At 46.0% G+C, this 27,990-nt stretch overlaps 1 long non-coding RNA gene across 2 annotated transcripts; it reads left to right on the top strand.

The window, feature by feature from the left end:
- The first annotated feature begins 560 nt into the window (after positions 1–560).
- LOC138768531 (uncharacterized) lies at positions 561–27,990 on the top strand. 2 transcript variants are annotated; one of them, XR_011359160.1, is made up of 4 exons: positions 16,733–16,795; positions 20,809–20,907; positions 21,322–21,388; positions 27,942–27,990. It is a non-coding gene; the product is annotated as an uncharacterized lncRNA (long non-coding RNA). The 2 variants fall into 2 exon arrangements; XR_011359161.1 differs by lacking the exons at positions 16,733–16,795; positions 20,809–20,907 and adding an exon at positions 561–634.

Here is a 27,990-nt window from a genome sequence, read left to right as displayed (position 1 = left end):
TGCATTCACACGTTCCGGGAAGTTGTCCGTGCTCACGGACAATTTTACAGCCCATTGCTTTCTATGGGGCTATTCAGATGTTCCGTGATTTCACGGATCCGTGATCCGTTCCGTTAAAAAATAGGACATGTCATTATTCGGAACGGATGCACGGAAAGGATTCCCCATAGAAATCAATGAGATCCGTGTTTTTCACGGATGTACACGGATGTGACATCCGTGTTCATCCGTGAAAAACACGGATGTGATGTAATCAATGTCATTTAAAATGCTGTAAGACAGATCCGTGAAAAAAACGGACACGGATACAAAACGGATGCAAAACGGACTGTTTTGCACGGATCACGGAGGTTGCTGCCGGACCACAATCACGGACAGGGAAAATCACTGAACGTGTGAATGCAGCCGGAGTTTTGCAGCAGCTGGAGAGCAACAGGTTAGTGGCTGTAATGTTAGTATAGTTACTATGTCAGTTCTGATCGTGACAATAAAGATGTCAGAGTTTGAATTTTTTTTTCTCTTCGCCTGTCCGCCACCTTCGCGCAAGGCATGCCGGGTGTTGTAGTTTCTCCGCTCCCCTGCATTTGTTCCTCTCCTGGCCGACACGTCGGGACCGCACGGAGCAGCAGATCAGGTCAGGAGCCGCTTGTGTGACTACAGAACCGGGGCCGGTGGCCTGAGGCTGAGCCGCCCGAGCTCCCGGGGGCCGGGTGTCAGCAGGAAGCCTCGCAGGCAGCCGCTCAGGGGGCGGTAATGATCCCGGTGTGAGGGGAAATAGCGCCTCGCTGGGGCCGAGGACTCGCTCATACAGCGGGGGCTGCCGGGAGGAGGCCGGGGCGGCCGGGCTGTCACCCTGTATGGGACCGGCGGCTCGTGCACACAGCTGGGGGCCCGGGGGTGACGGGCAGCTACCCTCAGGTGTCAGCCTGCCACTGTTCACACCACAGCAGAGACGCACGGTGTGTATAGAGCCTGGGTGCGATTTACAGTGACTTTGGTGAAGCCTTAGGGGACTCCTGGTGGTCACTGGGGCAGATGGGACTGGGCTGGATGATACCTGCTGAGGAGGGTGCCCAGCCACAGGCTGTATGATGGAGCTACCTATTGTGGTGTACTCCAGAGCTGCACTCACTATTCTGCTGGCGGAGGCATTACATATCTTGTATTATACTCCAGAGCTGCACTCACTATTCTGCTGGCGGAGTCATTACATATCTTGTATTATACTCCAGAGCTGCACTCACTATTCTGCTGGCGGAGTCATTACATATCTTGTATTATACTCCAGAGCTGCACTCACTATTCTGCTGGCGGAGGCATTACATATCTTGTATTATACTCCAGAGCTGCACTCACTATTCTGCTGGCGGAGTCATTACATATCTTGTATTATACTCCAGAGCTGCACTCACTATTCTGCTGGTGGAGGCATTACATATCTTGTATTATACTCCAGAGCTGCACTCACTATTCTGCTGGTGGAGGCATTACATATCTTGTATTATACTCCAGAGCTGCACTCACTATTCTGCTGGCGGAGTCATTACATATCTTGTATTATACTCCAGAGCTGCACTCACTATTCTGCTGGCAGAGTCACTATATATGTACTATCTATCTATCTATCTATCTATCTATCTATCTATCTATCTATCCATCCTGTACTGATCCTGAGTTACCTCTTGTAATATACTCCAGAGCTGCACTCACTATTCTGCTGGTGGAGTCATTACATATCTTGTATTATACTCCAGAGCTGCACTCACTATTCTGCTGGCAGAGTCACTATATATGTTCTATCTATCTATATATATATATATATATATATATATATATATATATATATATATATATATATATATTTATCCTGTACTGATCCTGAGTTACCTCTTGTATTATACTCCAGAGCTGCACTCACTATTCTGCTGGTGGGGTCACTGTGTACTTATATTACATACATACATTACATTAATAATCCTTTACTGATCCTGAGTTTCATCCTGTATTATACTCCAGAGCTGCACTCACTATTCTGCTGGTGGGGTCAGTGTGTGTGTAGATCCCAGCCTTATCGTGTTCTCTATGCTGCTGCTGTTGGTGGTTGGTAGAAACAAGTCAGCAGGCTTGTCCTGGCTCTCCCGCCTGGCAGTGAACGCTCAGCTGGTTCTGTATTGGGTGACTATATGGTTCCTAGGGTAATGATGACCCTTCAGTCAGTAGAGAAAGCAGAGGACGTTGTTGCAATGTTGTGAGATTTCAGCTCTGAAGCCTGTAAGATTTTTAATGCAAAAAATTTGCAGACACATTGTGCCAGGTGATGGTGCGAGAACGTCTGCGGATCAGTGCGGCGCTCAGTGTGACTGTCACCTCTGTATCCTCTATAATACAGCGGACTGTAAATAGCACAGCGGGCTGTATACATGGCGGTATATACTGTAAATAGCACAGATGGTTGTATACATGGCCGTTTATACTGTATATAGCACAGCGGGCTGTATATACTGTAGCCGTATTTCCTGTATATAGCAAAGCGGGCTGTATATACTGTAGCCGTATTTCCTGTATATAGCAAAGCGGGCTGTATATACTGTATATAGCACAGCGGGCTGTATACATGGCGGTATATACTGTAAATAGCACAGATGGTTGTATACATGGCCGTTTATACTGTATATAGCACAGCGGGCTGTATATACTGTAGCCGTATTTCCTGTATATAGCACAGCGGGCTGTATATACTGTAGCCGTATTTCCTGTATATAGCAAAGCGGGCTGTATATACTGTATATAGCTCAGCGGGCTGTATACATGGCGGTATATACTGTATATAGCACAGCGGGCTGTATACATGGCGGTATATACTGTATATAGCACAGCGGGCTGTATACATGGCGGTATATACTGTATATAGCACAGCGGGCTGTATACATGGCGGTATATACTGTATATAGCACAGCGGGCTGTATACATGGCGGTATATACTGTATATAGCACAGCGGGCTGTATACATGGCGGTATATACTGTATATAGCACAGCGGGCTGTATACATGGCGGTATATACTGTATATAGCACAGCGGGCTGTATATACTGTAGCCGTATTTCCTGTATATGGCACGGCGGGCTGTATATACTGTAGCCGTATTTCCTGTATATAGCACGGCGGGCTGTATACATGGCGGTATATACTGTATATAGCACAGCAGGCTGTATACATGACTGTATATCCTGTATATAGCACGGCGGGCTGTATATCCTGTATATAGCACGGCGGGCTGTATATCCTGTATATAGCACAGCGGGCTGTATATCCTGTATATAGCACAGCGGGCTGTATATCCTGTATATAGCACAGCGGGCTGTATATCCTGTATATAGCACAGCGGGCTGTATACATGGCTGGACATACTGTAGCTGCCTGTACGACTGTATACTGTCCCGTTACATCTGTATACTTTTTATATAATATGTTTGGTATTTAACGGGAGGGGTAAGCCGCTGCCAGCCTGTTTGTGCAACAGCTTGTCTCCCCTAGAACAAAAGCATCAGCATACAATTGCTGATCCTTCTTCTCTGTGACAGGGCCCATACACACATGGTGGTCGGCTGTCACATGTCATGTGTTTGTCACTGTCAGTTATAAAACCTTTGCCATCCTATAGAGGTGCCGGACGTTGTGCTGGGTATCTTGTCCATATCTGTACAGTAAACGCTGATGGACGTCTTATAGACGGGGAATTATATCATATCAGATGACGCCGTACATGTATACAGCCGTATTGTAGCCCCTCTCCATAGACTTCTATGGGGGGATTTGTGTAGTGGCTGACCAGTGAGACCCCTCCCCTATACAGGAGCTCGGTATACGGCTGCGGCCTGTGTCCGGCAACCGGTCACCACTGTCTCTGCCGTCTGGAAACGTCACTTGTGGAACATCTCTGTTAAAGGGGTTGTCCAGTGAAAATCCTTTTCTTTCAAATGAACTGGTGTCAGAAAGTTATATAGATTTGTAATTTACTTCTAAATCAATCTCAAGTCTTCCCATACTTATCAGCTGCTGTATGTCATGCAGGAAATATTTTGATTTTAAGTCTGACACAGTGATCTCTGGCCGAGACAGGAACTCTGTCTTTGTTTTCTATGAATCCCCATAGAAAACCTCTCCTGCTCTGGACAGTTCCTGTCCCGGCCAGAGATGTCAGCAGAGAGCACTGTGTCAGACTGAAAATAAAACATTTCCTGTAGGACATACGGCAGCTGATAAGTATGGGAAGACTTGAGATTTTTTTAATAGAAGTAAATTACAAATCTATATAACTTTCTGACACCAGTTGATTTGAAAGATTTTCGCTGGACAATCCCTTTAACTTCTAATGGAGCCTGTCTCCTTTAGCAAGCTGTGGAGTGAAGCGCTGAGCTGAGTGCTTCTTCCGCATCTCTCCAACAATCTGTGAGGGTGTGAACATTCGGCTCGTCAGCTATTGCAAAACTACAATTCCCATCATGCCTGGACAGCCATAGCTTAAGCTTCGGCTGTCCAGGTATGATGGGAATTGTAGTTTTGCAACAACTGGCGGGCCGAAGGTTCCCCATCCCTGGTTCAGACACTGACTGGTCCTATCTGTAGACGTGTCTCTGGGACGTCCGTTCTTGTGATCACTGGAGGATTAGTAGCCAATCACACCTATCCTGTCCCCCTGACTAGGGACATCTCTTTGAATGGCTTCTTTATCAAGTAAATATGTGATGGTTTCTGATTGGAGAACCTTATGCTGCGTTTACATGATAATTCGCCCAATCAATCGTTCAACGATTTTGAAGCAACGATTTGGTTTTTAGAACAATCAGCGTTTAGACGAATAAATTGTTAGAAAAATAGTTAGAAAATTTGCACGAATAATCGTTATTGCGATCGTTTTTAAGATCGCTTAAGCCCATCTTTCACATAGGCTGAATCTCTGAAAGACTGTTTACACGAAGCGATCTGCGGATTTATAGCGGACGACGATTTGAGAACATGCTGAGAGATCAAAGTGAACGATTTCTCGCTCGTTGCTCGAACGTTCGCTTGCTGTGTTTACACGGAACGATTATCGCTCAAATGCAAACTATAATCGTTCCGTGTGTAAGAACAACAGAGAGAGTCTGGACTCCAGGACTCGGCCCGTGTGTGTTGTGTGGACAGACCATTGATGTCTATGGACACTGCGTAACGACCATTGATCTCTATGGGAGCTGTGTAATGCTTTATTCCTCCTGTGGGGGCGCTGCTGGGATACTTGCTATAAGGTCCTATCATAGCTGATTCTTCTGATATGAAGCTCCTGCACTCACACGGGGGCTCCATGCAGCTGCATCCCTGGCACTGCCATTGTGCCGTCTCCTCTGCATGCACATGAATTGTTGGACATAACAACCCCCCCTCCCTACTGTTCTGGAACCATAACATTTTCCTGCCGTCGTCCATGGTCATGTGCCCCTGTAGGACCCCCGCATCCTTTTGGCTTCGGCGTGTCTGTTTTCTACCAAGGACTACGTAGTGTACTATAGCAGACGCCGCCGACGTTGGCATCGGGGATGCGGCCTGAGGCGAGGTTGGCACTAACTCCCTGCCATGTGCCTGCTGCTATGGGAATGGCTTTGCCGCCTTTGATCCATGTGAGATGCTTTTAGGGAGATGATTGCCATCACTTTGCTGCCATTCCTGCCGGATCAGGCACTCTCACTAACATATGGTTTAACCCCATTATGTGTGGATGGAGTGTCCCCCAATAGGCCTGGGTGGGATTGATTATTGCACGTTACGTTTCATTGGTGATTCCCTTAGGTTGTGTTCCCTGATGCTGCTTAGCGTCACCCATGGGACTTATTGGCGGCTATTGTATTCCTGCATGAAACACTTGCTGCACTCTCACAGTGTGAACTATGGCTGGTATTGTGCGCCTCAGATTGCGTGTGACCTCGGCGTCCTGTACACATTAGATAGCTGTCACATGAACGTTACTTTTATCTGGCAATTTTCCATCACAAGACACATGCTTAAGGTGGACTTTAAAGGGGTATTCCACTCAAACATAACTCTTCATATATTGCTGCTCATGGTGAGACTAATCATTCCTTCCATACTTTTTATTAACCATTCAGTCTCCTTCCCCCAGTTCTGAGACGCTGCTTTCTGCTGAAAAAAAAATCTGTGTGAGCTTTTCTCTCTGCCCCAGCCCCCCCCCCCCCCCCCCCCTCCCGAGGCGGCTGATGTATACAAGTCTCTGGCAGGCTTTATCTGCAACATTGTAGCTTCTTTATAATGGTGGGAGGGTTATTCTGAGGTCAAATTGCTGATGAACTCACTGTGATTAATCCTCCCAGCATTACAAGTTTGCTACAATGTTGCAGAGAAAGCAGGGACTTTTTTTTTATATCCGTCTCAGAAGAGGAGGGGGAGACAGAGAGAAAAGCTCACACACAGATTTTTGTGTCTTCAGCAGAAAGCAGCATCTGAAAACTGGGGGAGGCAGACTGAATAGATAATGACAAGTATGGAATGAATAGTTAGTCTCACCACGGACAGCAACATATGAAAAGTTGTATTTGAGTAGAATACCTCTTTAATGTTGAGAGGGAGGAAAGTGGTTGCCAGACTCCCCTGATGGCGGCTTATCTCCAGTGACAACAAAGGATCAGACAACTAAAATCTCACATTTTCATCTTCACAGATGTCATCTGCCACCAGTGGCCATATACATTAGATATAAGCTGTGGGGCAAATGCAATCTCATCGATTTACCCCCATACACATGCACGTTACTGTGCAAGGGACCTGAACATGTGTATGGAGGTTGCTTCTGCAGTGTGCATGCGTGTGGGTTGCACCTGCAGCATCTATGAGGGGGTTTGTGCATGCACTGTGTGTATGGGGGTGGGGGGCACGTGTGCATGCGTGGGGTTTGCACCTGCAGCATGGGTGTGTGTAGGGGTTTGGGCATGCATGCATGTGTGGGTGTTTTTGCAGCATGCATGTGGGTCTGCGTGTTAGGTTTGCACATGCGCGTGCATGTGGTTTAGCTTGCGTGTGGGGGGTTGCTTTTCCAGCATCAATGCAGCATGTGGGCGCTTGTGCAGCATGCGTGTGTCTGCGTGTTAGGTGGACGTGTGTCTGTACAGGCGGCATGCGCAGTTGTGCATGCATGTGTGTGGGGGTTGCTTATCCAGCGCGCATGCAGATTTCTCCACTTACCATTAAGGTGCACGGGACAGTAATAATTTTTTGCAACAAAATCTGAGTATTAAAGCTTTTTTTTCCCCATATCTGGCGGGAGGACGTTGTTACTCATCTTTCTGGCATGTGACCCGTCCTGAGTGAGTGCCGTTTAGCACCTCACATTGGGCGTACATGACAGGTGCATTTACACTGCGCATTCACTTTCTTTTCACTTTTCACAATAGGCTGAATACTGTTTTAATAGTCAGTGGCGCATTACACCTGTAGGGGCTTCCATGTCTATCGCCCTCCGTTATGGGGGAGATCAAGCATCTCCACTTAAGACAATCCCTACGTGTAAAGGGCCTATTACACGGGTCGTCAGAGGAGCAAACGAGCGCTCTCAGCGCTCGTTTGCTCCTCGTTCCCCGCTCGCTGCCGCTGCTATTCAACGCGGCTGCAGCGAGCGGGTGAGTGCGGGAGGGGGCGGGGGGGGGGGGGGGCTGCCCGGGTGATCACTAGATCGTCCGGGCAGCCCATAGGATATAGCAGCGTCTGCTGCCGATGCTCCTATCCAACGGAGCAGCGGCAGCAGATCGCTGCTATATCAGTCACACAAGTGACTGCAACCATCAGCCGACATGAACGATGTCGGCTGATCGTTGCACTGTATTCCATGGGACGATTATCGTCCGTAGCGGCCGATATTGGCCGAATACGTACGGTAATCGTTCCGTGGAATAGGGCCTTTAGAAAGATCTTGGTGCTGCGATCCCAAGCGATCGGCTCCAGTCTGCAGGGAAACCAAGTGTTCACTATCCCTGCAGCACCACCACAAGTGAAAAGAAGTATTACACGGTGCCCAGTCAAATCAATGGTTTCTTGCATATTGCAGGAGAATACTAGACCTCCAGCGAGACTCTCTCTTTCTACCTGCTCTCTACTTTTATCAAGAATGCTAAACAGGGAGCCCAAATGCAACCCCTTAACCGCTATAGACTGGAATAGGGAAAGCCTATGGTGGTGCTTTTTCTGGTAGAACAAGGATAGGTAAGACCCTTACATCCAGTGGAATAGTCACCAGTATCATAGTGACCTCCTAAACCAGCTATCGAGAGGTTAACCAGGTGAAAGCACAAGGAAAGTTTCCCCCATTGATCACATAGCGGTACTTGGTGTTGCGGTGCGGCGGTGGGTACGATCTGACGTTATCCGTCCACATCTACGGAGGAGACTTCCTTGCGGTGGTTGCTGACTAAAACCTCACCTTGCATCTTCACCCCGTTAGCTCTTACAGGTTTGTTCCATGTGAACGATGCGTCGTCTCTGCCGTGAATCATAGTAAGAGGTGTGAAATGCTCTGGCGCTTGCAGACGTCGGCCTTTACTGTAAGTGTCACTTCTATTTTAACAGAACAAAAAAAAAGAAAAAATCCCTCCTGATACGAGGGTGACTAGGACTTTCTGTTTCGGACCATTTATAAAATTTATAAGTATTGAGCACGTGGAAGAATGGCGCCATTCAGCATATAGTTTTACTATCCTGTGTTTGGGTTCCTCCAACCTATTGCCAAACTACAGGAACTGTAGTTTGCCAAGCGGTTGCAGAACGTATATGAATTGCTATATAGAGCACACTCTCTTGCTACAAATACCGCCAGATGTAGGTATCAGTCATTGTGTATTAGGGGCTATAGCATCCATTGGTGTCTGATAATAAGAATAACCACTAGGTGCCCTACTATTAGGGGAACTATCACTTTAAAAAAACTTTTGATATGTCATAGACACGTCAAAAACTTGATGATTGGTTGGTTGAAATCTGGGTGGTCAGACTAGAACGATCGGGGAGAAGTGTACAAAAAGTTCTAAAATCAGCAAGAAAAAAACTCAAGCCTTCCAGTACTTATCAGCTGCTTTATGTCCTGCAGGAAGTTGTGTATTCTTTCCATTCTGACGCAGTGTTCTCTGCTTCCATCTCTGTCCATGAGCAGTTACAAATCCCTATAGAAAACCTCTCCTGCTCTGGACAGTTCCTGGCATGGACAGAGGTAGCAGCAGAGATCGCTGTGTCAGACTGAAAAGGATACACCACTTCCTGCAGGACATACAGCAGCTGATGAGTATGGGAAGACTTGAGATTTTTAAATAGAAGTAATTTACAATCTATATAACTTTCTGATACCTGTTGATATGAAAACCATTTATTTTCTCCAGAGTGCCCCTTTAAACACTTGTCTTCCCACTTTACCCACTCAGTCCTGTCTGTGATCGGTGCTTATTTACACAGCCTTCAAAAGCCATGATCAGTCGTATGGCCAGGCCACAGGAACGATTGCTGCATTGTTCTTGCTATTGGCTGTCAGCTGCACATCTCCTATAAGGCAGGGAGATGTGTAGCTGACAGCTCATGATTTTTTAGGCCCTGTTCACACAGAGCAAGAGCGGCGGAATTCCAAATGCCGCCAGCCTCCGCGCCATAATGACATTCTATAGAAGGCTCGTTCTTCAGCGCCGAGAGATGCAGCGCGCGAGCCTCCCATAGAGTGTCATTATGGCACGGAGGCTGGCGGCATTCAGAATTCCGCCGCTCTTGCTCCGTGTGAACAGGGCCTTAGATCGCAACAGCCTGATCAGCTGACAAATGATTGATGTTTATTCATCAGCTGATCACTAGCCCTACTACACAGGACAATATCAACCTGTTTTACTGATTATTCTCCCATATAATAGGACCCTTATTCTTACAGTGAGACGTAGAGAGAATCGCTTATTGATTTTCCCCATCCTTTCTAGCGATTGGTGAGGGTTTCGGCATCCAGATCCCCCCCAGATTCAAACTTTTGACAGGTCTCTAATGCGATTTTTACAGGTTAAGGCGTTGTTCACACAACGTATCTTTTACATAAATCACCTCCATTGTTGCAATTTGCAACAATTGCTGTGATTAATGCAAAAGATATGTTTTATGTAAATTAATGGAATCTCGGCTAAAGTGTATGCACATAGTATACGCTCCGGCTGGGACTCTAACCGGCCGCACTGACAACTGACATGTCCGTTTTGTGCGGCCACTATTCATTGAAGCAGCCACACAGACATGTAAGTTCACACAATGGAAAGTCCGGCTCCGGCCGCACTCTCCATTGTGTGCTATGGTAAATTGGGATTCAGAAATGAAGATCATCCGGCCGGTACTGCAGGATGAACTTCACACACACCGGCCGTTCTGTCACCCGGCCGGGTCACAGAACGGCCTGTGTTTCACATAGTGTGAACCCAGCCTAAGACTGTCCAACCAAAAATCACCATTGCAGACCACAGCAGTTTTTACAATTCATATTCCCCTGAATTTTGCAGTACATGAGGCCTCAGCAGTCACACACCCTATGCTGATCCCACCACTGACCTAAAAGGGAGTCTGTCAGCAACCTCAAAACTGCTGACAGCCGTATATACAGGTCAGGGAGGGGAGCCGGATGATACTTTCTGTTTCAGGCATCCGACTTGCTCAACTGAGAAAAACGTTGTTTAACCTCCCGGCCGGCAAGTGACTTCTCTGAACTTTCTTTATTGAACTCGTCCCCAGCTCCTGATTGGATGCTCGATGTGTCAATCCTAACTGAGAGGCGGGCCAAGGGAGCTCAATACAAGCAGCTTCGTGCACCCATCCAGGGGGTGTCTGCCTTGTGGACGTTGGTGTCGATCATTATTGGCACAGCAGATATTGTGCCGCATCCCTCCCCAACCTCTTATAGGGTTGTCAGGTTCAGAACCAATTCCCCTTTAAGTGTGATGTCATAGCGCTGCTCTGTGAGGTAATATCCCAATGACTGTGGTGTGGGGTATTTAGCTGTGCACCATCAGTCTGGTTGCTCTCTCTGTAACCTCTGCGGGGAGCTGGATCAGCTGGTTTGGCCTGGTCTCAGAAGGTGGAGGCTGTTTATAGCGCGGTGCTGACGCTCGGGGCCTGGCTGACCTTGGAGGCCATGTTTGTTCATTATATAAGACTCTTACACTGTATTGCCAGTCTGTTAGTTACACACATGTGTGAGTCGGGGCATATTTAATATCCAGCTGTCACCAGGGTGTTACAATCCCACGCCACCGGGCAACTGAGGCTACAAGGCCTTAATTGATCTCGTAAAGTCAGCCCCCCCCTAGTCCTTCCACGTAGCTCAGTTAGGGTCCTATTACACGGAACGATTTTTAATGATTAACGACTAACGATAAACGATCGCAATTTAGATTGTTTATCGTCAACCTGAAATCGTTCACCATATTACACAGAACGATAATAGTTATTGCAATTGTTACTACGATAGTTTACTCCTTCTGATCCCAGCACAACAATAAAGAATGTGCAATTACACTGAGCGATTGTATGTCCTACAGGAAGTGGTGGATTCTTTCCAGTTTGGAGAGCAGGAGAGGTTTTCTATGGGGATTTGCTCCTGCTCTGGACAGTTCCTGACATGGGCAGAGGTGGCAGCAGAGAGCAATGTGTCAGGCTAAAATGAATACACCACTTCCTGCAGGACATACAGCAGCTGATAAGTACTGGAAGACTTGGGAATTTTTAATAGAAACAAATTACAAATCTCTGGCACCAGTTCATTTTGAAGGAAAAAATGTCCATCCAGTAAAAAGCCTTGGAACATGTGTAGGGATTCTCTGTAGAGAGAGATTTTGGGGTTCTTTCTCTGTATTAATACTGAACTGGGTGCTGGCAAGTTTCACTCATAGAAGTGATTGAGCTGGTTTGTGTACTCTGCTGCTGAGTGTGTTGGTGCCATATTCAAGTTAGAGCATGCTGTAGATACATGGGTAGCAGCAATGATGAGAATGTGATAGAACATCGTCCTGCAGATAACACCTCTTGCCGGGCATGATGGGTGACAGGTGGCAGGCGCTGGGGCATGATGTACTGATGCTGGAGTGATTACCTCGTAGTAAAGAACAAGGCCAATGTTATCCTTCACATTCCATAATAGTCCCTGTAAGCAAGGTTGCTCACAATGACCCATGATCCATGCTGGGACCACCATTCTTGCCAGTGTTCTCCAGCAATATAAAAAAAAAAAAAATATATATATATATATATATATATAGTGGTACCTTGGTTTAAGAGTAACTTGGTTTAAGAGCTCACAGGTTTTCAAAATTGTGACTTGGTGTAAGAGCATTGCTTTGGTTTTAGAGTTCCCTGTACTAGGTGGGAGTGGGGGAGGGACATGGCCTGCACAGGGTGGTCTACAGCCCTGTACTCTGACCCAGGAAGTCTCCCTCACCTTCCAAATCATAGCAGATCCACTTCAGGCTGGGGCTTACATCAGGGGACAGAACTGTGGAGGTAATCTCTCCATAGCTGTAACCCCTCTCTCCCCGGACAGAGTGCTGCATGTATGTGCCCACATCTGCCCTGCTCATTCCTCCATGCTCCCTGCAGTCTCTGTCAGTCCTTGTGTTTCCTATACTCTCCATTACTGTACAGTAACTTATAATATCACATATTCTGCTGTTTCTGAATGTTTGTTTCATCTGTTTTACATGTTGTTCAGAATAATAAATCATTATATTTGGGGTGTGGAACCAATTGTCTGCATTTCAGTGACTTCTTATGGAAAAATTTGCTTTGGTTTAAGAGTGGATTTGGATTACAAGCGCCGCCCTGGAACGAATTATGCTCGTAATCCAAGGCACCACTATATATATATACATATACAGGATGGTTACACTATGTAGCAGTCATCTTTTGTCTGACTTCCCCCCCCCCCCCCCAATGGGGTGTAAAACTTGCGGCCCTCCAGCTATTGTAAAACTACAATTCCCATCATACCTGGACAGCCAAAGCTTTAGCATGCTGGGAGTTGTAGTTTTGCTGGAGGGCTGCACGATTGACACCTTCAGGTGCTTGTCTTGCCCCCCCCCCCCCCCCCCCAATGTTTTAAAAGCTTGATCCTTCATACTAGGACATGCCATTGCTTTGTAATCGGTGGTGGTCCGGTGACTGGCATTCCATTAGTCATGTGAATGAAGGGGGCGCCACACTGGTTTAGCTCTGCTTTCCCTGCGCCCCAGCTCTCTGCCTCCTGCCGTACAGGGAACCACACCAGGAGAATGAGGGATCAGTGATCAGCTCATGTCTAATAGGAAAAGTAACAAGACCACCCTGGAGCCAATAAACATAGATTGTCAGCAGAAAAAGACCACCGGGTCCATCTAGTCTGCCCTTATATTATTCCCTTTCTTATTAAGGGTGGGTTCACACTGAGGATTTCTAGCAGATAATGTCTGCGGAATTCCGCAGTATGTCTGTGCACACGGCCGCGCTCCTTTCCGCTGGCTCCATAGACACCATTCTATGGGCTGGCGAATTCCACTATCCGCCGAAAGAAGTGATGTCACTTCTTTCGGCGGATGGCGGAATACGCCGGCCCATAGAATGGTGTCTATGGAGCCGGCGGAAAGGTGCGCGGACAGCCGACGGAATTCCAGGGACATTATCCGCGAGAATTCCTCAGTGTGAACCCACCCTATCTTAGGATAGATATATATGTTTATCCCAGGCAGGTTTACATTGTTGTAGTTTTACCTACCACATCTGCTGGAAGTTTGTTCCAAGCATCTACTACTTTCGGTAAAATAATATTTTCTCTTGTTTCTCATCTCTCCCCTTGTTCTTGTGTTGATTTTTTTTTTTTTAAACCCTTCCCTCCAGAAACTTATTTAGTCCTTTGGTCTGTTGACGCAAAAGTGTGTTCACTTATATGTTAACTGATTGGCTAATGGAGATTATGTGAAACTTCAGCTTTAGGGCGGGTTCACACTACGGAATTCTCGTGGACAATGTCCGCGGAATTCCGTCAGCTGTCCGCCCGCACATCTGGGCGCCTTTCCATGTCACTTTTTTTAGCGGATCGCGGAATACGCCAGCCCATAGAATGGTGTCTATGGAGCCGGCGGAAAAGCGTGTGCCCGTGTGGGCGGACAGCTGACGGAATTCCGCGGACATTGTCCGCGAGAATTCCGTAGTGTGAACCCGCCCTTACAAATGAAGGTCACATGATCCTCCCCAGCATAGCCGATAGGCCAGTATTATTGATTATAATACAGTGCACTCTTGTAGCCTATTAGAGGAATGGAGTGTCTTGTACCTGCGCCCTCCTGAAACTTTAATATGTGAAACATTACCTCTAAATGGTTAAAGGGGTAGTTCACCAAACAAAAATTCTTTTAAATCAACTGGGCCAAAAAGGGCCAGAGATTTGTTATTTGCTTCTATTAAAAAAATCTTGTCTTCCAGTACTTATCAGCTGTTGTATGTCCTGCAGGAAGTGGTGTATTCTCTCCAGTCTGGCACAGTGCTCTCTGCTGCCACCTCTGTCCATGTCAGGAACTGTCCAGAGCAGCAGCAAATCCCCATAGAAAACCTCTCCTTCTTTCCAGACTGTTAAGAATACACCACTTCCTGCAGGGCATACAGCAGCTGATAAGTACTGGAAGACTGGAGATTTATATATATATATATATATATATATATATATATATATAATGTTACAAATATCTGGCATTTTCTGGCACTTGAAAGAAAAAAAAAAAGGTTAACTATCCCTTTAAAGGGAATAGCTTGTAACGCAGCACTCCTGGGTTATTTTCTGCCTTTATGTTTTTTCATCTCCTGCCCCATCATTCAGCTTGGCTTGAGAAAACTGTTCAGGCCGAAACTACAGGGTATATAAGTGCTCTAAAAAATAGATGTATGGCGCTTCTGGCCGGGTCTGGCGATGCAAGGACGTCTCCCGGTGACTGACGGCAGGTCTGAGTTGTCAGGTTATATTTGTCATGAGCAGCAGTACTGGGGCTGAGCGGGGTCATATCTGTAATAGATAGAAAAGCTTCTTCATACAGATCACTGACCGGAGGATGATATGTAGATGGATAGCAGACTAATGGAGCCCATCCCGAAGCTTATAGAAGTAAGTTAGGTGAGCTCTGCCGCTGGTAGTCCTAACCATTAGCCATCCATGCATTCTTTATATGTGAAGCAGGCAGCTCAGTATGAACAGTGATTTACACTACTTACATTTTATATATCAGTATTAGGGGAGGACAGAGGGAAAGTTTCCCGTAATCCTGTGATGTCTTCATTGTCATTGGAATAGCTTCTTATAGGAAAGTATCCTACGTTATTGCCGTCTTGTAAGGTAGGATATGCCATTAGTTTATGAGCTATGCTCCCTAAGGGTGTAGTACCAGGCACAGCCACTCCATATGTATGGCGCTGTACCTGTGTGACCTAATGTTCTGTGCACTACCACATCCCCTTCACTTAGCTGGACCCTAGTGACCAAATATTCATTCACAGGGGTTTTCCTATCCTATGGACAAGTTGACTGCTGGTACCCCTACCAATCCTGAGAATGGGGTCATATTTTCCCCAGAAGTCATTCTTTATGAGGCCTCTGAGCAGTCCTGCACCATTTATTCTGGAGACAACATTGTCCCTGTCCTTGTGATTGGGTTGGTCCCAGCAGTTGGGTCTCCTCCATTCAGCGTATTATCCCCTACCCACTAGTCGTCATATCGGAATACCCCTTTAGGGTAAGTTCACACCTACCGGATTTGCAGCTGATTTTTCGCTGCAGATCCGCAGCGGATTTAATTTAAATAACTGAACAGAGCATCAAATCTGCACCAAAAAATCTGCTGCGGATCCTGTAGGTGTGAACGCACCCTTAAAGTCACAGAATATGGCCTTAACATCCAAATAAGTCCAGGTGAGACTTTATGGGCCTAAAAGAGGGAAGCGTGTCACTGAGGTATAAAGAACACAGACTGTGTCATGCCCCACCCCCGAGGTCCCGCGCTGATATAACATAATGATTAGATTTCTATTATTCTAGTGTATTAGAAGGCTGTTGTCGTTTGTTTTAGGCCCCGTTCCCACTGAGCAAAACTAGCGGAATTCCACGGTGGAATTGTCCGCCGCGGAATGCAGTTAGCCTCCCGCTCATAATAGGAGTCTATGGGAGGCGCACGCTCCTGCTCTGTCTGCGCTGAAGAATGAATGAATCTATGGGATAGATTTTCGCTGGACAACCCCTTTAACCTCTGTCTTCATAATTGGTGGGATCCCAGCAGTCAGACCCCCATCGATCACCAGTCCTGAGGTTTGGGGTATAACCTCTGAATTTCACCCCGGATGACCACAGACACCGACAGGCGTTGTTTTAGCACTTCAGATTCCTCCATGCCCCCTCCTGTAAGTATTCAGAGTAGTTCCTGCATTCTCTTCATGAACCAGGAAGTTCAGGATGAGCAGATCTGTATGAATCGTTCTGAGGCATCTGTTTCCTAATCTGGGGGGGGGGAGTCTCTGTATATGAATATAGGGGGAGATTTATCAAACATGGTGTAAAGTGAGACTGTCTCAGTTGCCCCTAGCAACCAATCAGATTCCACCTTTCATTCCTCACAGACACTTTGGAAAATGAAAGGTGGAATCTGATTGGTTGCTAGGGGCAACTGAGCTAGTTTCGCTTTACACCATGTTTGATAACTCTCCCCAGTGTGTCTACTTCGAGGATTCCTGAGAGGTAGTAAGGCAATGTTTTATGGGAGGTCCCCGCCTCTTAGATTCGGCCGCCGCTCCTTTATGATGATCGGAGTCTTTATTATTGTCATAGTCTTGTTATGCGGACGTGTTTATTGGCACACCAGGGCTGGGGCTGCTCCAGGGTGGACACAGGGCTTCCCTTCTGCTTTGTGCAGGGTATTAGTCACGCGTGTGGCCCCCTCCCCTCCTCCTGGCTGAATGCTGTATTTATTCTGCAGAACCATGTGTCATAACCGGGGGAATCCCATATGTCAGAGATCCTTTGTGCAGATGTCACTCCATAATAATGCCAAGCAGGCGGCCTGTCATTGCCCCTCATAATCTGTTTTCTATGGCAGTAATGCTTGGGAATGTCTGATCCATATGATACGAGGCCGGGGGTGGGGGTCTCATAACTAACATTCCATAGGATAGGCCGTCAGTATCGGATAGGAAGAAGACAGGCTGCACCCCCCTGATCAGCACTTCCTTTCATTGTTTACCAGACACAGCGCCATATATTTGGTAGTGGCTATACTTGGTATTGCAGTTATATCCCATTTAAAGGGGAACTTCGGCAAATTTTTTTTTTTTCCCGATCAACTGGTGTCAGAAAATTTTATATAGATTTATAATTTATAATTGTCAGGCACCAACCGTGCATCTCTACATGTAATAGAGGTGTGCAACCAGCGGCTGACTATTTGCAGAGTACATACATTACCGAGGCCAGTGATTGGCCGCCCTGAAGCTGTAGCTCGCGGGATCGGGGATTTTATTTTTTTCCAAATCAACTGGTGTCAGAAAATGCCAAAGATTTGTAATTTATATTAAAAAATATTAAGTATTCCAGTACTTATCAGCTGCTGTATGTCCTGCATATCCCTGTCTATAACATACAGCAAATGACAAGTACTGGAAGACTTAAGATTTCCTAAGGGGAATAAATTACAAATATCTGTCACTTTCTGGCACCAGTTGATTTGAAAGACAGAAAATTATGCTAGAGTTGCCCTTTAAGCAACTGCCAGACTCTTTTCGTCCACTCCAGTCCCTTCTGGCATCGGCTTATTTCTATGAGGAGCAAAACCGGCCATATGTTCTATATAAACGATTCTCTCAGTAAATACGTACACATGTCTTCTCACCTGTGTGCACGTTTTCTCAATGGGGAGAAAGCTGCCGCTAGACTCCTGACTTTAGCCTGTACACCAAACAGTAGGACATGCGTATTCTGCCGTATATTAGAGCCGCGTCCCCCAACCTGTGACTCTCCAGCTGCTGCACAAGGCATGATGGGAATTGTAGTTCTGCAGCAGCTGGAGAGAGTGCAGCTCTGGAGCTATAATAAGATTCATGACTGTGCAGATGACGTCCGGTGATGGTGTGTGATAAGCTCAGAGACCCGGTGTGTCACCGCATGTGCCGGCCGCTGTGTGTGTACAGTGGATCACGTGTTCCCGTGCGGCTTATCTGAGGATGCGGCAGCCTGTAGAACTGGTTAGTCGTGAATAAGTCGTCGTGTCTTAGAATCCCAGTCGGGCCGACATTGGCTTCCTCGATGCTGCTGTAATAACATGCGGTGACTCATCGCATCGGGTCACATGATGAGTCAGGGTGAAAGGCAATATATGCAGGAATCTCCCTGTCAGCGGATTGTAAAGGTCCCAGGTACGAAAGCGGCGAGATGTGCCGATTAATAATGCAGAAGCCTATTTATAAAGCTTAAGGGCCTTAAAGGGGTGCTCCAAACCCTCACATATCTGTGGGTGTCCTGTAAGTATTGGAGAACATCACCATCAGCTTCTGCCAAGCCTGAAGTGGCCGATAACAGATGACAATAGCTTCATAATTAGTGATGTAATAAATGGAGATGAGAGTAACTTAGTGTCAATGACGTTTAAATTTGCAGAAAACAATAGTACAGGTGATTTTAAGAAACTTTGTATTTGGGTTTATTAGCCGAAAAATTTATTTTTATCAGAAAAAAGCAGTTTGAATCTCTGGAGGGAGATGAGGCACCAAAACAGGACAACAAAGAGTTAATTTACAGCTTCATCACCGGGCTATCTCCTCTAAAGTCAGCACTGACCTCTCTGACCTCTGAATAGCTGCTTTCATACAGGTCCCGCTGTGTAATCCTTTGTTCCCTGTTGGTGACTAATCTCCCTTCTCCATAGGTTAGACAGGGCCCGACTGATGTAAAAGAGTCGAGATTTCTTGATAATGAGCAGTGAATGAGAGAGAGGAGAGAGGGGGACCTGGGGGAAAGTCTTTTTGAATGTAGATAACGGCATATTTGCCTAATAAACCCAATTACAAAATTTCTTAAAATCGCCTGTACTATTGATTTCTGCAAAAAAAAAAAAAAAAAAAATGAATTAAACGACAGTAAAACTTTTTAAGGTGGTGTGGATTTTTGAGGAATATAGAAAGTTGCTTGGGAGCTGACAGTTTCACTCTGAGGGTCATAGTGTATATACGGACATTTACGGTATTTTCCTCATATTCGATTTGAAGGATCAGGCAGTTGGGTGTCAATATGTCTGATCCTTTTCTTCTCAATGGGGGTAAGCTGAAATCAGAGGAGTGTGGCTGCAGCTTATTGAGCAGACTGTTATGAAGACACCAGACAGTGGTATACTAGACTGTATATAGTACAGCGCCCCCTATAGCCCCAGAGGAGGATAAGGTGTCTCTATTTATGATGTCTCCATCTAGATGATAAGTATAGGATAGTCCCTTTAGGTCCCTTTTTAGGTCCTGATTTAATAAATCATGAATTGCACATGCAAAAAAAGGGGGAAAAAAGAACACTTTAAAAAACCTCTAAAAAACAAAATCTGGTACTCTTTCCTTTAAGGCTGATCGGCATAAGCTGCTGTCTGCTTGGTGTATACTGTATACCCGGGTATGGGGGGGGGCGTCAGGATGATTCACCCTCCGCGGGGCACAGAGCTGACTGCAGTGGGTGTGCGGAGAGTCACAGATTGATCTGGAAAATCCCCGGATGATAAATTTAGCGCCTCCGTTGTGTAATCTCTGGTTTGATCAGATATTCTCTGAGATTTTTTTCACATTGATCTTGTGCTGAATTTATTTCTGTCTGCACAGTGAGTATGGAATGGAAATGGAGTATGGAAACCTGATGGCCCTGTGAGATCGTGAGGGTGTCCGAGGAACAGGTCAGACAGGATCCATCCTATGCAGTGACATGCTGTAAGGTCGCCGACCAAAACATGTAGCACCAGCCGGAGGGGTGGCGGGTGACAGGCATCATAATGGTATATCGTCAGAATGAGTGGGGGTCCCTTAAGGAGATTGCATGTCCTATCACTTTAGTAGATGCATTTATTAAAGCGTTACTGTCTCTTTAAAAACAAAACAAAGAAACCTTGACTGGTTGCAGTAGCCGCGTTTTATACATTTAATATAAAATCTGTCTCCTACAGCCAGACAATGGTCTGACTATCAAGACCCCAATCAGTCAAAGCTTTTTTTTTTTTTTCTTCAGGTGTCAGTGACTCTTTTAATAGCCCCTAAAGCTGCCCATACACCTTCAGTAACCAATAGCTGAGGGATCATTCAGCTGTCGGTTTTCTCTCCCTTCCCTTACACGGCAACGTTCAGCGCGACCGAACGATCCTGGTTTCTCTATGTGGAAGGGAGAGCTCTGGTTGCGGCTTCTCTCCCAGAACAAAGGGGTCAACAGTGTGTTTTTTTTTTTTTGTTTTTTTTTAAACTCACTCCAGCCCCTGTGACCACCAACATCATCTGTCAGTGATAGGTCTTGAGTGCGGGCGGTGGGTACGGTCTACAAAAGTATATGGGGTCCTTAAGGTTATGAGTGACCCTTGAGCTGTGAACGCCATCAATGATCTCTACAATAAATGGTCTCCCTGTACTTGGAGGACGGCTTTACGTGTATAATACAGGGTCATTTTGGCCACAAGTCTTAGTGACCTGAAGTAACAGCATCACGCCCTGTAACCTTCTTAATACTACGTGTTTCAGTTCCTCACTAGTTCTCTGCCCGCTGTCTATGAACGGACATGATGGTGTTTCACGCTCGCAGTAAGGTCCTGGTAGCGGCGGGCTGCATGCCCACTTAAGGTGAGTGTGAGTATCAGATTGGATGACGCTACCTACTTCTCTTCGTTGATGGCAAACATGATAAAAATGGTGAGGAACCGAAACACAAAGTAGGTTAAAAGGTGACAGATTATTCTATTATAAAACCATCAGACTATGTATTATATCTAGGACTGGAACACGTACATAAAATAGCCCCCACCCAATCACAGAAGATGGTACCTTCCGATATTACTAACTACAATCTGGGCCGTCACATAATTCTGGAATGCTGGGGGTGACTTCTTATGGGTTTCATATAATTTGGGAAGCCTGGCCGAGTCAGACAGCGTGTGATGAGGGGAGGGTCTCTGTCTTATATGGTGAGGGGTAATAATGACACTTTGTAAGGTTGTACGTCTGTCCACATTGACATGTTCTCCCTTGTTTTTTCAGCTGGCTTACTTCCTGTCCAGATGGGTTTACATGAACGGCGCTACACATATGTGACATCACACACGAGGTGAGCTCTCTGACTTCACGTGGATTTGTTTCTTTAACAAACGCTACAATGTAGTTAAGGTCGGTGATCCTCTGTGACCTTTGACTCCTCCATTATAGTCTAATTACACCTCCCACTATGCTGGCAGTATGGCGTGTCTACCCTCCACAGAATGTGCCCCTATACTAATTACATTGTTGGCAGAACCCCTGAAATCAGTGACGTCACCCTACAGACATAAGGCAACACCTGCGACCTTCTTAAAGGGTTATTTCAAACTGGACATTGATGCAATATGCAGGGGATATACCATAAATATCCCAAAAAGAATACCGTATACCTACCTAAATATGGAAAGGGGTTGTACTAGATTGATTGCTTTCTTCCAGAAATAGCGCCACACCTGCCAATACATTGTATCTGCTATTGCAGCTCTACTTCATTTAAGGGGAACCAATCAGCATGGTTGTGCTGTTTAGTTCCCTTTAAAGGGTTTCTCTGCTAATTTGTTGAAGGATTCCTTGGCAATAAACCGATCAAAGCGTCTCATGGCTGGGACCCACAGCAATCATCTGTAGGAGAGACCCTCAGTAAAGGCGGTATTACAAGGCACGATATTCCGGGGGAAGCGAGCACAGACCTGTCAGGTCAGCACTCGCTGCCTGTTCTGTTACACGCACAGACAGGGAGCAGCAGGGAGGGGCAGTCTGAACGATCCTTAGATTGTTCGGGTGGCCCATTGAAGTCAGCAGCTGCTGCTCCTATCGCATGAAGTGACGAGCAGCAGACTGCTGCTACGTTTAAAGACCATGTCATGTTGGCTTATTGTCGATTTGAACAGTCGGTGATTGGACAAGTAAGGCCCGTAATCGTTTAGTGTAATAAGGCCTTAAAGGAGAAGTCCGCCGAAAATTTTTATTAAAGCATTGTATTGCCCCCCAAAAGTTATACAAATCACCAATATACACTTATTACGGGAAATACTTATATGCACTTACTACTGCATCAAGGCTTCACTTCCTGGATAACATGGTGATGTCACTTCCTGGATAACATGGTGATGTCACTTCCTGGATAACATGGTGATGTCGCTTCCTGGATAACATGGTGATGTCGCTTCCTGGATAACATGGTGATGTCGCTTCCTGGATAACATGGTGATGTCGCTTCCTGGATAACATGGTGATGTCGCTTCCTGGATAACATGGTGATGTCGCTTCCTGGATAACATGGTGATGTCACTTCCTGGATAAAATGGTGATGTCAGGACCCGACTCCCAGAGCTGTGTGGGCTGTGGCTGCTGGAGAGGATGATGGCAGAGGGATGCTCAGTGTCCCCCAGTGCCCTGTGTCCCTCAGTGTCCCCCTGCCATCATCCTCTCCAGCAGCCACAGCCCGCACAGCTCTGGGAGTCGGGTCGTGACATCACCTTGTTATCCAGGAAGTGAAGCCTTGATGCAGTAGTAAGTGGGAACATAGCCTAAAGATGCACTTCAACTTTTCTTATAACCCCCATTCCTATATTAATTTAATTCTTGGGTATGACAACTCTAGTGGATAAATGAAGCCTTGTTTTCCTGAACGACCCCATTAAAAACGTTTTCTAGTTTAGTAGAAAAGGTCTCTGATGGTAAGCGGATCAGGGCTATCTCCAATGATCAGCTGTAGTATGTGAGGGGACACATCATAAAGTGCTCCTTTTCCCTTCAGCACCACCACAGGTGACATGGAGCATTACACTGCTCTCACCCCCATGGTCTGTAACGCAGGCGTAGTGTCTAAATCCCATACCGTACAGGGACCTCGCTGGGCACGCGCACACAGCTCTCCAGGCAAGCCCAGCCCCAGCAGGATTTCACTGGCTGCACCACTCCGGGCTTGCTAGCAGCCAAAATCAGACCCTGCCGGACCCCAACCCTAATCCGAATGTTTCGTGTTAGGGTTAGGGTTGGGGGTCGGATAAGGGTTACTTCCCACTGATCTGTCATGTTCTAACCCTCCCCTCAGCCCCAACCTTAACCCTAACCCTCCTGATTAGCACCAAACCCGAGGGTTAGTTGTTAAGTAGTTTGGAAGTAACCCTAATCCGACCCCCAACCCTAAAACTAAACGTTCGGATTAGGGTAGGGGGTCCGGGTCTGATTTTGGCTGCTAGGAAACCCGGAGTGGAGCAACCAATGATATCCGGCCGGAGCGGGGCTTGCCTGGGGAAGTATGGGAGGGTCCTACACAGTGAGGACCCTTTTTGCAGCTGCTGATCCTCCAGCAGACAGGACGGCTCCCTCCCCCCCATATACTCATCCGGCATCACAGTGACATGGTTATCTTGTTCCGTTGGAGCATTAATAAGAATATTCAGCGAGCGGCAGCTTCTTTGGGATTTTTACATAACAAAATGCAATTTTAATGAGGAATTCTTGTTAATAATGTAGATGGGTATTATGTTAATCCGGGAGGCTTGTTCGGTGGGAAATCATTAGAATATACCTGTGGGCGAGCACATGAGATTATTCCTCGCTCGGCCCCCGGGTCCCCAAGGAGAGCTTTGCCATTTTTTTATTTTTTTTTGTAGAATTGAATTAATGCGAGATGATAAACATCAATTTGCTCTCGTCTTTGGATTCCCGCCCTCCCCGAATCCCCCCGCAGCTAGGAATTGGCTGACAAACAGGATCTGGAGATCATTAGAATTCACATATAAAACCTAAAATCTAAATATAGATGCAGGAACAAACCCTGTTTGTTTGTCCTTTTAACAGGGGCAGAAGATATGCTTAGAGGGTTTTCGGAATATGGAGTACATGCTGAAGCATTGGCTGAGGCTCCTGTATTCTGGATCACTAAATCACTCGCCCCTGGATCTTACATTAGAGAGATCGTTCAGGTTACGAAACCCCGGCCGGAGTGGAGGACGCTTATAAAGAGTGTCTGTGGGGCACCTGTTCTGTATTACATAGACAAGCCATTGGTTTGAAGGCTGCTGTGTAATGCCTAGTCTCTCCTGTGATGGCGCTGCAGAGAAACGGAACACTTGTAACAAGTAGGGATTGACCCACTCAGACTGATAACGGGAGACAAGTTCCATAGATTATAATGGAGCCCAACTCCTGTCATCAGTTGGCCTTGGAGTGAAGCACACGGTTGTGCACTTAAAGTGACACTTTCACCCCTTTTTCACATTCTGACTTCTCTACACAGGTGTAAAGGTTAAATCTTGCAGTTTTCATACTTTATTTTATATCATACGTCATGGTGCTTGTACCAGTAAAAAGCGATCTTTTATAATCTGGGGATTGTGCTAAGCGGGCGGTGCTTCACGGCTGTAGCGCCACTTAGCCACGCCCATTCAAATGGTTGTCATTAATAGGAGTGGTTAGCCAATTGTATTGCTCACCTGAGCATAGAATAGGTGTTTAATGTGTGATCTCTGGGGGCCGATTGCAGAGACTCTAAGCATAGAGTCGCTTATGAACACATGGATAGCGCTCTCATGTGGCCACCGCTATGGCATGATCTCACTCAGTCCGATAGCAATGAATGGAGCGGTGACGGCAGGAACACTACCGCTGCTGTATATATTTGGGGTTTTGACCAGTGATCACATATTTACCTTGTAGTCTGTCTATCCTGGTGATAAATGCTAATAATGCAGAGATCACTGTCCGATCATTGATCAGTGCCTGTTATATCAGACCAAAAGATTCTGGAACATACCATTTCTGACTGTAAATGTTCTCATTTTTTCTCTGTATTTAATTAAAGGGGTTGTTCACGTTTTTTTTTTCTTTCAAATCAACTGGTTCCACAAAGTGGCAGAGATTTGTCATTTACTTTTACTAAAAAATCTTCTGTCTTTCAGTACTTATGAGCTGCTGTATGTCCTGCAGGAAGTAGTGTATTCTCTCCAGTCTGACACGGTGCTCTCTGCTGCCACCTCTGTCCATGTCAGGAACTGTCCAGAGCAGCAGCAAATCCCCATAGAAAATCTCCAGACTGCAAAGAATACGCCACTTCCTTTAGGACATACAGCAGCTGATAGTACTGGAAGACTGGAGATTTTTTAATAGAAGTAAATTACAAATCTCTGACGCTCTCTGGAACATATATGTCTCTTTTAACTTGATAGAGAGGTACTACACCTCGAAACGCGTTGTTTCTGAGACAATAAATCATCTCTTCAATATACCTGTTTGAACTAAGTACCGTTCAGCGCTGAACAAGGTCCTTCTACTCTAGCCCGGCATAACTCTGAGGCTGTGACACATCTCCACTCTCTGGAACCAGTTTATTTGAAAGAATTTTTTTTTTTTTTGTGAACTACCCCTTTAATGAATTTCTTTCCCCCCCCCCCTTTTCTAGGGTTTTGACTCTTATATTATATTATATTTTATACAATTTTTTCTGACCAGTCGTATTCTGACATCAGATTTTTCTCCCGCCACCATGGTCGTCTAATAATTTCCAGGTTGGGCCTGGGCAGCCTTATTTGTGGTTGCAGACACCGTACTGTGATCCGATTTACAGTGTCTCGCGCGGAGGTCTGACCTTATTATCTCCGCTGCCGTATTCTTATAAGATGTGAGATGGGCCCGGTGCTTCCGTCTGATGGCAATCCTGAAATGCTGAATTCTCCCCGCTTCTTTGATCCCCCTCGCCTTATCAGACATCCCCAATATCCTCATGTATTATTCTGCATTCTCTGAGTCTGTTAATCTTTACGTCTTGATCTCCCCTTCACGCTTCAGTATTATAGGAGCCAGGATCGGTTTGGAATGAAGCATTAAAGTGACTCTGTACCCACAATCTGACCCCCCCCCCCCCCCCCCCCCAAACCACTTGTACTTTCAGATAGCTGCTTTTAATCCAAGATCTGTCCTGGGGTCCGTTCGGCAGGTGATGCAGTTATTGTCATAAAAACAACTTTTAATCCGGCAGCGCTGTGTGTAATGGCCGGGGCTTACATTAGTATATGCATTAGGCTTCCCTCCTCATGATTAGGAATGATCCAGGCAGATTGCTTGTTATTCCCCAGCTTTGTGCATAATGAACATGGGCTGGATCGTTAATACACCTGTGCAAAGCTGGAAAAGCAGTAAATGTTCCTGGAGCATTCCTAATGCTGAGGAGGGTGGGGAGGAGGGAAGAAGAGGTGTGCCAGCCTAATGCATATACAAATGTAAGCCCCGGCCGTTAGACACAGCGCTGTAGGATTAAAAGTTGTTTTTAAAACAATAAATGCATCCCCTGCCGAACGGACCGCAGGACAGAAGGTACAAGGGGTTTGGGGGTCAGATTGTGGGTACAGAGTCGCTTTAAAGGGGTTGGCCACTTTATAGTAAAATTATTTTGTGTGTAGTATATTCACAGCACTTACTGACTCCACTCCTCCAGACTGTGCTGTCCTGCTCTGTGGTGATTCTGTCCCTAAAATAGTAGAGCATGGAGGAGCATGTGACCATTGCCCGCCGTCCAGTGTCCACCACTAAGCTTGTATATACCTATGGGGACACTGGGGACGGGGCATGGTTACATGCTCCTCCATTTCGGCCATCTTATGTACACGCTCACCACAGCGCAGGGCAGCACAGGCTGGAGAAGGGGAGTCTGATTTTAGTTTTATGAGATACACAGGGAGCTGCTGTCAGTATATACAGTGAGTACACTTACTAATACTGTACACTGAACTAATTTAATATAAAGTGGCCAACCCCTTTAATAAAAATTTATTTTAGAACAGTGTTTACCAACTTATGTCAGTCCAGCAGTTGCAGAACTACAGATCCCGGCATGCCCTGACAGCCGAGGATCCGACATGTGCGGTAAAATAGAGGCACCCCATTGATATAAATAGGCTTTATATAATACTTCATTTCCCCTATAGAGGCACTGCGGGCAAACTGAACCCATACTGCTAGGATTCCCAGAGATTACAGGAGATCGCCAGGGAATACTAAGTAATTGGTTTGTGGTCATGTGATCCTGATTTGTTCAAAGTGATTTGTTCCTTTCAAAGGGGTACACCAGTGAAAATGTTCTTTTAAATCAACTAGTGTCGGAAAGTTATATAGATTTTTTATTTACTTCTACTTAAAAATGTCAAGCCTTCCTGTACTTATCAGCTGCTGTATGTCCTGCATAAAGTGGTCTATTCTTCCCAGTCTGACACAGTGTTCTCTGCTGCCACCTCTGTCTATGTCAGGAACTGTCCAGAGCAGCAGTAAATCTCCGAAAGAAAACCTCTCCTGCTCTGGAAAGTTCCTGAAATGGACAGAGGTGGCAGCAGAGAGCACTGTGTCAGACTGGGAAGAATAGACCACTTCCTGTGGGACATACAGCAGCTGATAAATACTGGAAGGTTCAAGGTTTTTAACTAGAGGTAAATTACAAATCTATATAACTTTCTGACAACGGTTGATTTGAAAGAAAAACATTTTCACGGGAGTACTACCCCTTTAGGTCTCGTCGTAGAATAACATCTGCTAGATGTAAGTGCCCGCAGTACTTGTGACTATGGAAGTTATTATTTTAAGGTATTTAGGATTTCTTAATCTTATTTTTTTCTCGTTTCTTTCAGATTAAGCATTGGTCATCCCTTCATTTGGAAGTCTTAAGTTACCTGGACA

The sequence above is a fragment of the Dendropsophus ebraccatus genome, chromosome 12 (genome assembly GCF_027789765.1).
Source record: "Dendropsophus ebraccatus isolate aDenEbr1 chromosome 12, aDenEbr1.pat, whole genome shotgun sequence".
Taxonomy (NCBI): domain Eukaryota; kingdom Metazoa; phylum Chordata; class Amphibia; order Anura; family Hylidae; genus Dendropsophus; species Dendropsophus ebraccatus.
Note: the sequence above shows the minus strand (reverse complement) of the source record. Positions and strands in the feature narration are given on the sequence as shown.